The sequence below is a fragment of the Malaya genurostris genome, chromosome 1 (assembly GCF_030247185.1).
Source record: "Malaya genurostris strain Urasoe2022 chromosome 1, Malgen_1.1, whole genome shotgun sequence".
In the NCBI taxonomy this organism is placed as follows: Eukaryota; Metazoa; Arthropoda; class Insecta; order Diptera; family Culicidae; genus Malaya; species Malaya genurostris.
The window spans coordinates 10,229,829-10,241,723 of NC_080570.1; the positions used below are offsets into that span (position 1 = coordinate 10,229,829).

Genomic DNA, 11,895 nt, shown 5'->3' on the forward strand with positions numbered 1-11,895 from the left:
TTTACGGTTATTGCTAGTGAAAAGAAAATAATGTGAGATAGCAAAAAAAAACGACGTTCTACTTTACCCTAAATGCACGCTACTCGCCGGCTCCGAGCATCCCCTTCATAGCAAACGAAGCGAAAAATGATATTCGCAACCACATCAAAGCACTCCGTGAGCTAGCCAGGCATGGAACCCGGATTTCGTCATCTTCACCATCGGTGAAAATTCAAAGCAAACAAACCGAATCGTTGCACTACAAGTTTTAAAAGTTTAGAAAACAAACATAAATAATGACATTACTCACCAGGAACCGGTCAAGTCGCACTTTTTGATGTTGCTTCGCTCGTCAGAGATTTTTTTTTTTTGCACACTACCATTTTTCGAGGGTGACAAAGAACTGCGATAACCATTCTCTGGATCTAGAATGATGTTTCGGATTCTGTGCCTTTTGCCGCCTTCGGGTTTCCCTCTTTGTTGAGCCTCCGAGTTTCAGTTTCAAAGTCACATTGATGTGTCAATGAAGAACAGAAAGCGGCCGCTAAACAATGGACAATAATAGGTGAAAATAGGTGTTAAAACAGCAGTTTCTGTTGATTGTTTTTTTTCTCTTTTTGCAAGCCGTACACCAGTAGTCTAGCGTTTGAAAAGTCAATTTCAGCACACAACAAAGCAAGCCGAATTTTCAATGAAAAGCCCCGGCAAAGTTTACATCACAATCAAAAGAAGCGGAACACTTCATAGGGCAAACGATTTAACCGATGAAGCTCGGTTTGTTCTGTGCACAAACAGAGAACAATGCAGGGTCACATTCCGCATAGTGTTGAGCCCCGAAAGGGGGAGGAGTCGTCTAAATTGCTAGACTTTCTATCGTCCACAATACGTAGGTTCGGTAGGTTGGCAGAAGTTTCGGTCTCGTTTTCAAATTCACCTTCGTCGATTAGGTTCCAGAATGTCTGATGATACTAACCACCTTTTCTAGGAATCTTACCGGATTGACACTCAAGTTTAAGCTCAAAAAAAAAATTCAGCGAAGCTGTTGTCAAAATCACGCTTATGAGCGATTTGTTCCTGCCCACCAGAAAAAGGGTTAGCGAGGAACTTTTCTCCCGTTCCACCCCAATTCGTGGCTTTCATACACGAAGAGCCTTTTTGAGTTTATTTTTCCCACTTTTGATTCCCCGACAGATTCTGCCTTCCTTGCAGTTTGTGAGTGCGTATAATAATAATAATAATAACACGTACCTCGGCTCCGGAGGGTTGTCACCGGGTGAAGAGATTTCCTTTTATTAGATGACTTTAATTTATGATAGCACTCACTCTAAGTTATTGATGTTCTTTTTTTTCTATCTCTCTCTCTCTCTTTTTGTTCTGTTCTTTTGGTTTTCTTTTTCCGAACACCTTTTATGATTCCCGACAGTGTTGACAGGCCGCTGATGCGACAGCTTTTCGCCAACACGAATCCACCGGCAGTATAGTCCAATGCGGTGCGGAGTTTGACTGATTGGCAGTGACATAAGTTGTCAGCTGAAAAGCGTTTTGCGAAAGCGGCAAATAGGTTATATGTCATCGGTTCTGTTCCGTGAATTTGACGATAAAAATTAAAAACTCTGCGCAAAAATCAAATAAATAAAAAATTCTTAGCATATTTTAACGTAGGGCAGACTGCCTGTACTTACCTACGTTTACGGAGCATAATCGAAAGAAATTGTATAGATTTCCTGGATCCTCAACTTTGGGCCATTATTCTCCATTCCATCGGCATTATCGTCGAGCACAACACCTTTCAGATGACACGCAATCAGCTTCACAATTGGAGACTTCAGCAAAACGTCAGTCTTTTTCCCTTCCAGCATTCATGTCACATGTGCAGCCCACTGTAATCTGTTGCAAGTTCCTTCTATGCTCATGTTTCATACACAATTCATGTGGTAATTATGCCTTTTTTCAGAACTATTTCGTTAGGTTGAAAGAACAGATGAAGAGAACTGCCAGTTGGGAATCGATAAATAACGACAAATTATTGTGGACTGGACATGTAGTAAAATGCCGTTAGAGAGGATGGCCTACGTGATGCCTAGTACAGAATCTAAAAGAGGTTGACATCTACAGGCAGACATCACATTCGCTGTATGTGGCTAGATAGACTGAAAAATGACAGATCGAGTGTCCTGGAAACCAACAACTTATTCGGTAATGTTCCGGAGATGGCATGTTTCTCTTCGAAGCCTTTCTATCTCATATTTGTCAATTATCCTGTTACGGATCGTGTTTCTAGCTTAATCGTCGGATGACATTCCAATAAATTTGCACTAATATATCTGGCGTTGTAAACATTGTAAAACATTTCATATTTGATTGATCATCTATGAATACAAGCGCTTAGTAGCTCCTAAAAGTTTTAAACTTTCCACTGCAGAAGGGTTACACGACAAAAGCTCATTTCAACAAACCAATGATCGATCACCTTCAACAACCTTCAATTTTGTACAATCAGCTCAAATAAACCTCAAACCCTAAACGATGAGTTTGAACTAAGACAATTTGTCCCAGCTGAAAACTGGAGCGACGTACGACGTAATCGTGTGAAATAAAACCCGGAGCTGGAAGAAATCTGTCACATGCAGCGCGTTTCTGTTCTCTGTCAATACTCAGTGCGGACAAATTGTTTTCCTGGGCAAAATCCAAAACGACACATCCCGCTGGGTTTAGGGAAATGTCCCGTAAATCGTCCGTTCCGTAGCTGTGCTGTCCTGCTGGGTGTGCAGCAATATCCGAACATATGCGGTCAGAGGAAATTAATTTGCACCCATCATGATGTGATTTCAGTTCAATTGCTTTTGCGGTTTCTTGTCTATGAGCTAATGTGAAATGATTTATCTGACGAATGATTTAATGTGAAATGATTTATCTGAGCGAATCGAACTATTCACAGGACTGTAAAGCTCTTCTCAGTGTCGAATAGACATAATTTGAGTGTGTGCTTGTGGTTAAAGCAGCTGGCGCGTGTGAAACACATTCTGTTCGCATGAATCGCTCTCACGCGCTCTCGTCTAAATACACCCAAGTGACCACTGATGCGTGCTAGGAAACGGACACTTATGCGATTTAATTTTTAAATTTATAAAAGGTAACGATGACCTTGTTTGTGCCCTAACTGCTGTCAAACCGTTTGTTTGAAGCCATTTTCGAACCTAGTTTCAACGTATCGAACTGAAAATCGAGTCAGTTTCGAATCTGATTTTTATATCGGGTTTGCTCACACCCACGTTACTAAGTGCGAACCCAATTCAGTTTCGTGAAAATTGTTTGCTTGATAAACCTACCCTGGGTCAGTTTCAGTTTTTTCAAGCGAAAACGACATTAGAAAATTGAATCGGAGCTCATTAATTTTACCACACTGAGCAAAATACCACAGTAACCGTAGCCTGTTTTCCATTGTCATTTCAACTATACGCTTAAATAGTAATCATGATATATGACTATTCACCATCTGTATTGTATAAATTACTAGACAACAAAGACTAAGACTTGACTAAACTATTTTTATTTATGACTTTTCTGGCATGGTCATCCTGACAATGGTAGTCATCTCCAATATAAGAACAAATAGTTTAAATCACAATTTCTAGTAAGGTCAAATTGCTCTCGAGCCTTATATGAGGACTAGGAGCTAAATAGTTATCGCTACCATGTTAATATGTCCACAGTATAATAATGTTACCATAAATAGATACATGGTTTAAAAGAAATTATGAAGTTTGAAAACACTATTCATGTAGTCCATATCAACAGAATTTATGTAGTAAGCACATTATCGTATAGTGTTTTTTAACCGACTATGTTTTTCATTTGTACTGACTATATAAACTGTCATCATCATTTGATTTGATGCAAAAATAAAATAGAATTCAATGAAACTATTTTGTTGTTTTTGTTCTAGAATTAAAATTCATAAAACTTTTTAACCTTAGCTCATGTTCTGCTGAACTTCAGCATTGTTTAATCAACCACTGCCTTTAGTTTCGAAATAACTAGAAGTGAAATGTCAAAAATACCATGGCTCTGGTTATAGCGAAAACTACAATGTAAATAAAGATTCGGTCATGGTTAGCCTAACCATTTCAATCGTATTAGTTACACGGAACGACCGAAATCAGCATTTTCGCGAAAAATTTAGTTGATTTGCTGATTTTAGTTAGTTATTTTTTGAGACAACTAAAAAAATCTTACTTTTGCTGATTTAGATTTTTTATTCTCATTCCCTTAATAATAATAAAATATTTGTTGAAATGACTATTTTTTTTAGTTGAATTCACAAATTAAACGTACTGTCATTTCTTAGCTAAGGCACACTTCATATCCAGTCAACTAATTTTTTAGTTGAATTAAAGAAATATAATGTTGTTTTCAACCAATATGAATGGTTGAATTGGCTTCTGCAATCTGCAGCTATATGGCGCCCTGTCACCGAAACGGTAACACCTTAATGACTACTAGCCACTAGATGGCACACTACTGCCGAAAAAAATTCAGACGCGGTTGTCTTTTCTATATTGGCAGGTATAAATACGATGTTGTGTTGGAGAAAAAGACATAAACGAAACGTAAACATCTTTTTGAATTTTTTTTCTTCTAAATCACTGTTTCTTCATTCTCACTGAAAACTTTGAGCACTCGGAAAACAAAAACCGAATACAAATAGTACACCGGACGGCGCATCTCGGAAGGTTTGAAGATACAAAAAACCTTCATCACAATTAGAGTGAAACATTCGAAATTCACATCACTGTTCCGCGTAAAAACATTATTACGCACAATCGCTTCAAGTGCGCACAAATTCTGAATAAATACACTTTCCACTAACAGTTTACGTAACACATGCGAAAAACATCTAAACAATTTGCGAGCAGTTTCAACAAGACTGTCCCTTTTAGCTTTTTAATGGATTGTTTTGCTTTGACACTGCTGTCCTTCAGTAATGACGGTGATAGATAAATAGAATCAAAGTTTCTGATTTTAATAACGAAATTAGTTGTCAATGAGAATTTCGTGTTGGATTGAAATATTGCTGGTTTGTGTCCAGAATATTCGCCAACTAAACACATTCTCTAAAAATAAGAGTTTTTTTCAGCACAGTAAATTCTACATTTTAACTAATTTTATAGTTATTTTGGAAATTTTGTTGTTAGAATCAACTAATTCAAAAACAGTAATACGAATTAGGCGCAGAGCTAATTTCGGTCGTTCCGTGTATTCATACAATATACTGTTCAATATTACTATTCTAGAGCCGATTCCATTTATTTTTTTTTCCATAAATACGTTTATTTCTTAAGGCAGTTTACATAAGTTTTTCTTCGCCGTATCATCACTTTTACATGAAATTCTTATCCAATTCTTATTTTACATAAAATTCTTATCTATTTGAATTTATTAAAACATATTCCTCTTATTACTTAAACATCATCTTAGGTAACTCGTCATTAATTATGAAATCTACTCGGAAATATTATTTGAACCAAACGATTAACTTCTATAAATTATAGAATAAGCTGATATTTTCAGACATTTTGTTGATAATTTCATAAACTGTTTCGAGTTTGTTTGTATCATTACATAATTTTTATTCTAATTTAGCTATTGGTTGAACTCATGCACGCAGCTGGAATCAGAATTAAGTCTTATTAGGGGCCTTTATTAAATTGAAACTCCAATTTTCTTTATGAAATGATAAATAAGTTTCATGTATGAAAGGTCACGACAAGCAAGAATGTCTCAAATTGGGACATTGGATAGTCTACCTTGGGTACTCAAAGAATTTATTAGTTGAGATCTGACATCACGATACTCCACGCATGTCCAAACGACATGATCAATATCCCGATAACCTTCTCCGCAAGCACAATGATTAGTCTCGGAGAGCCCAATTCGAAGGAGATGTGCATCTAACGTGTAGTGATTGGACATGAGTCTGGACATCACACGAATGAAATCCCTACTCACATCCAGTCCCCTGAACCATGCCAAGTGATCTTTGGTGAGACGAGCTATAGAATTTGTTAAAAGCCATCGGTCTCTCATAAATTTCACCCTCAATAGCACCACGTTTGGCTAAAATATCGGCTCTTTCATTGCCAGGAATGGAGCAATGAGCCGGGACCCAGACTATAGTGATTAGATAATTATTGTTCAATATGTCGTTCAGGCACTGTTTTATTTTGCCCAGGAAAAACGGTTCAGTCTTGCCAGTCATGTTTGAGCGAATGGCTTCAATTGCACTCAGACTATCTGTGAAGAGGAAATAATGGTTTGGAGATAATGTGACGATTACACTCAAACTATAATGAACTGCTGCTAGCTCTGCTATATAAACAGATGCAGGTTCTTGAAGCCTAAATGAGGCCGAAACATTATTGTTGAACATACCAAACCCTGTCGCTTCTTCAATTCGCGATCCATCCGTGTAAAACATTTTCTCAGAGTCAATATGCCTGAACTTACTTGAAAATATTTTTGGGATTTCCGCCGAGCGTAGATGATCCGGGATTCCACGCACTTCGCGCTGCATGGATGTATCGAAAAATAAAGTTGAGTCAGGGGCACTTAGGATGCTGACACGGATAGGAATATATCTTGATGGGTTGATTTCCTGTGACATGTGATTAAAATATACTGTCATGAATTTTGTTTGAGATCGAAGCTCGACTAGTCGTTCGAAATTATTAATTACCATGGGATTAAGCACCTCACATCTTATTAGCAGGCGTGATGAAAGCTCCCAAAATAGATCTTTTAATGGAAGAACTCCCGCCAGAACTTCAAGACTCATTGTATGTGTCGAATGCATGCAGCCTAAGGCAATTCGCAAACAACGGTACTGAATTCGCTCAAGTTTGATAATATGAGAGTTTGCAGCGGAACGAAAACAAACGCATCCATATTCCATCACTGAAAGTATCGTTGTTTGATACAATTTTATTAGATCTTGCGGATGAGCACCCCACCAAGATCCTGTTATTGTTCGAAGAAAATTTACTCTTTGTTGGCATTTCGTTATCAGATACCTAATGTGTCCTCCCCACGTGCATTTGGAATCGAACCACACCCCGAGGTATTTAAAAGTTAAAACCTGTTGGATCATTCTTCCCATCATATGGAGCTGAAGCTGCGCGGGATCATGCTTTCTTGAAAAGACGACTAGCTCTGTTTTCTCCGCAGAGAATTCGATACCAAGATGAACAGCCCAAACGGACAAGTTATCTAAGGTATCTTGCAATGGTTTATGCAGATCAATAGCTTTGGGTCCAGTAACTGAAACTACGCCATCATCTGCCGATTGTCTTAGTGTACATGGGGTTACTAGACAGCTGTCAATGTCATTCACGTAAAAATTATAGAGGAGCGGACTGAGGCATGAGCCTTGCGGGAGACCCATGTAACTAATTCTGAGTGTTGCCAAATCGCCATGTGAAAAATGCATGCGTTTCTCTGACAAAAGGTTGTGCAAATAATTATTTATAACCGCTGGGAGTCCATGTTGGTGGAGCTTGTCTGAAAGAACATCAATGGAAACTGAATCAAATGCTCCTTTAATGTCTAAAAATACAGATGCCATTTGTTGCTTTTGAGCGAAGGCAATTTGGATGTCAGACGAAAGTAATGCAAGGCAATCATTCGTCCCTTTATTTCTACGGAAGCCAAACTGAGTATCTGACAACAAACCGTTCGTCTCGACACAAGTGTCGAGACGTCGCAGATTAATTTTTTCGAACAATTTTCTGATGCAGGACAACATCGCAATGGGTCTATATGAGTTGTGATTGGAAGCTGGTTTCCCCGGCTTTCGAATGGCGATAACTTTCACTTGTCTCCAGTCAGGTGGAACAATATTTTGCTCAAGAAACTTGTTGAACAATTCCAACAAACGTCTTTTTGCGAGGTCGGGCAGATTCTTCACCAAGTTGAATTTAATTCTGTCCAACCCAGGAGCGTTATTGTTACAAGACAAGAGTGCTATAGAAAATTCCATCATTGAAAATGGGTTATTAATAAAACCATTATTTGGAGGAGATTCCCGTATAATACTCTGCGTAGGAACAGAATCTGGGCAAACTTTCCTAGCAAAGTCAAATATCCATCGGCTCGAGTATTCATCACTCTCATTGCCCACGTTACGATTCCTCATTCGTCTGGCCGTGTTCCAAAGAGTGCTCATTAAGGTTTCTCTTGACAAACCTTCGACAAAATGTCTCCAATAGCTACATTTTTTGGCTCGAAGTATGCTCTTGTACTTGGTTTCTAAAACCATAAGTTTTTCAAAATTCTGAGGAGTTCCTCCTCCCCGTTTTAGAAACGTCTTGCAAGCATTTTGTTTTGCGAGTTTAGCCTCTGAGCACTCTTTGTCCCACCAGGGGTTGGGAGGCCTTCTGCTAGTCGTTGGCCCAGGAAAGCGTTTAGTTTGGGATTGTTCTGCTGCCTCCAGAATCGAACAAATGAGGAAGTCATATTCTTCGAGTGGAGGGAGCTCTTCCATTGAATTCAAAATACTAGATTCCATTTATAGTAGACGTGAACTTGACTATTGTTGAAATCATCTGATTTAATAGTCGGCTGAAAACCACTATACTCGCATGGTCAGGTTGGCCCTCCATATAGTAACTGTTACCATAATATTTTTCTGAGTGCATGTTTATTTTTCGGCAATGTTGCAGAGAAATTTATTTTTTCAACACCAATCTTCGAACAATTCTAGTAAATGTTGTAAACGCTGACAATTTGATAGTCCCACGCCTAACGCAAATTGAAGTTTCTCTCTGTTTACTTTTTCTTTCACTTACTTTTTCTTACAACACTTACGATTATATGTTAAAATCGTTGACGCAGTGAACCAACGTCGTAGACATAGAAATTTAAAACTCAGACTTTCCCCCCGAACATTTTTAATCTACTGGAAAATTCAATTACTGCATAAATGTTCAAAATCTTAAACATACAACCTAATTAAGTCTCACATGTAAATTACTAATCGGCTTACACAGTTAATCCGGTGTCGGTTTAACCGAAGAAACAAAAAAATTCGAACCCCTCTCCGTACCGAAGGTCAACAATTACCCGGTGGCATGCGACGTACTGATCCATAAAACATTAAAATGAACAAAATGCCAACAAGCTGTTTATCGTAATCAACCGCTCGTGTTCGCCGTCCCATCAGTAGAACGGAAAATAAATAGAACAAAAGCTCTAAGGAAAATTGACTTCGTCTGCTGGATACATGCTTTATTTATGAATGACCCTTGGAACCTGTCAAGGTAAACTCATTCCTGCAAGAGGTGGTCCTAATCCGATAATCCTATTCTCGAATAAACAGTTGATGGCCTCAATTGAACTTGTACTTCATCCAACCCGGCCCTGTTAGGCGGCTACGATCACAGAACTGAAAGTAAAACAGAATGCAACGAGAAATAGCGAAACAGGATAAAATGTGGAAGTTCGATTCAACAAGAAAAAAAATCGTTTTGCATTCACGCAAACCAAATCAACCGACGCTGCAGTAGTAGCGTGAAAAGGCGAAACCAAACGCAAATGTCAAACACGGTTGGATTCGGTCCTTTTCCTCTCGATTGTTTGCAGCCACCGAAGGATGGTAAATATGTATGCTTTCTTTTGGATTTGAAAGGTGACAGCTGCTGTATTTATGAACAAGTAGTAGCCGTGAAATGTATGCTTGCAAGCACATTGCTTCTCGGTCGATTTGAATGAGCTGTGAAAAGAGGTATGCTAATATTTTGTTCCAATTTGTCCCATTTCGGAATCACTGTGATGCCTTTCGCATTTCAACTATACCGGTTCCCAGCTCCTGGTTGCGAAAGTACTGGAAATAACGAGCATATATTTCAAAATAAGTCTCAATCAATACTCTCGACCGATTTTCACAAACTTAGGTTAAAAAGTAGGGTCTTGTAATCCCATACGGAATCCCTGAATTTCATCCAGATCCGATGCCCAGTTACAGAGTTATAGGGCAAAGTGTGTTGAATATTGCACACCGTTACTTAATGCGGCGAAACAAAAACCGTAACCGAATTCTCTAAATTGGCCAAATCTACACAAATCGATAGCCATTATCAGTAGGAAGCTAAACAAACCAATTCCGGATATCCTGGTTTCCGGTTTTCGATTAACGACGGGAGAGATTGCAGAACCAATATTTCCAATCTTATGGTCAAATGATAGGTTTCATGGTCCTACCAAAAATTACTGCATATTTTCGGATTCAACAAAAATGTACATCGTCGTTTAGAGTACGATATCAAAATCGTATAAAATCCTGAAAATTTAAATGAAAACTAGTAGACGTCATGTTAGTTGATATCAGTTCTCAGGTTCCGGTGCTGGAAGTACCTACCCAAGTAGCAATCCGCAACTAGTTCTGATACGACAAATTCCAAACTATGTTGCAACAAGAGCACGAATATGTTTTTTATGTTATACTGGTTAAAACATGGTCACAGCAATGTTTCATCATAACATAACTAGTAACGAAATAGTTATTTAGGTTTCCAATAAAAACATCTTTGTGTCATATTGAATTAAATATAATTTATAAGCTATCGTTACTTAATCCAAACATATCTTTAATCACAACAATGCTTCTAGCTACTAGTTGAAAATAGGTTTATTTTACTTCAATAGTAGCAACCCGTAACTAGTTTTGATACCACTTAACTCAACTGTGTTGCAACAGGAGCACGAACATGTTTTTTATGTTATACTGGTTAAAACAAGGTGACAGCAGTGTTTATTTATAACGTAAACATTGAACTAACTATCATTTGTAAGTTATCGTTACTTGATTCTAACAAATCTTTAACCACAGCTATGCTTTTAGCTACTAGTTGAAAAAAGGTTTATTTTCCGTTGCGAAACCATTATAAATACGTAAGCGTATATGTAAATCGTTACTGTGAATTGATGTAGTAATAACTTAGATATTATAAGATTATAACATATAATTTCTTCATTGATTCAGATAGTTATCGGTAAGTTTTCCCAACGTTATGATAACAAAAATGCAAACAAAACAAACTTTGTTGGCTTGAATATGTCGAACACAATATGGAGTCTCAAGAAGTGTATGAAACATAAATAAAACCAGGATATTACTTGTTTCAAAACAACTTTTTGCCGAAAATAGTGAAAGGCAGAATAGTCATTTTTGTTCTATGCACCGTCATAAACACGAAGAAAATAATATAGGGATTGAACATCGATATTATAATTCTCATGATATATGAATTTAAAATGATGAGAAATCACTCTACTTGGAATAATTTTGAGCATTCTGAACATAGTGTTATTTTGCTGTTTATTGTTTATATCTTTATAAACAGATTTTGATTGAAGGCGCATAAAAAACAGTAAAGTAAAATTTAATTCCGCTCGACTGTTTCAAAATCGTTGTGAAATTTGTACCTTGTATCAAGTTTGGGATTTAAAGTACTCTTCTGCTTTTTTATTGATGATAGAAAAGTGTTCTGTATTCATTTAATGTTTATAATGTCGATGGTGACTAAGTTTCAACTAGTTTACTTGAAAACAAGTTATTTTCAGGTTATGAAAAGATAAGTTCTTTCAGTATGATATTACAACGTAACGACAACTTATTTTTAGCCGACCTAACAACTAGTAGAAACTGCGCTTTTTGAGTCATGCAAATGGTTAGATGTTAGTAACAATCACTCAAATATCTGGTTGCAAACTAGTCACAAACAAGCTAGCGTAACAAAAATTGTTACTTGGGTACAATAGTGGAACTCACTTCGTTTTCTTGTATTTCATTCTGTTAATGCACGAACAATCCCTTGATTTCTTTTAAGAATCAAAGAGAAACATTTTGAATAGAACACCACA

General features: G+C 37.4%; 1 long non-coding RNA gene across 1 annotated transcript; it reads right to left on the reverse strand.

The window, feature by feature from the left end:
* On the reverse strand, positions 1 to 1,422 carry LOC131429758 (uncharacterized). Its single transcript, XR_009229453.1, has 3 exons — positions 1,228 to 1,422; positions 290 to 523; positions 1 to 238 (listed from the first exon to the last, which is right to left on the reverse strand). It is a non-coding gene; the product is annotated as an uncharacterized LOC131429758 (long non-coding RNA).
* Positions 1,423 to 11,895: the final 10,473 nt, after the last annotated feature.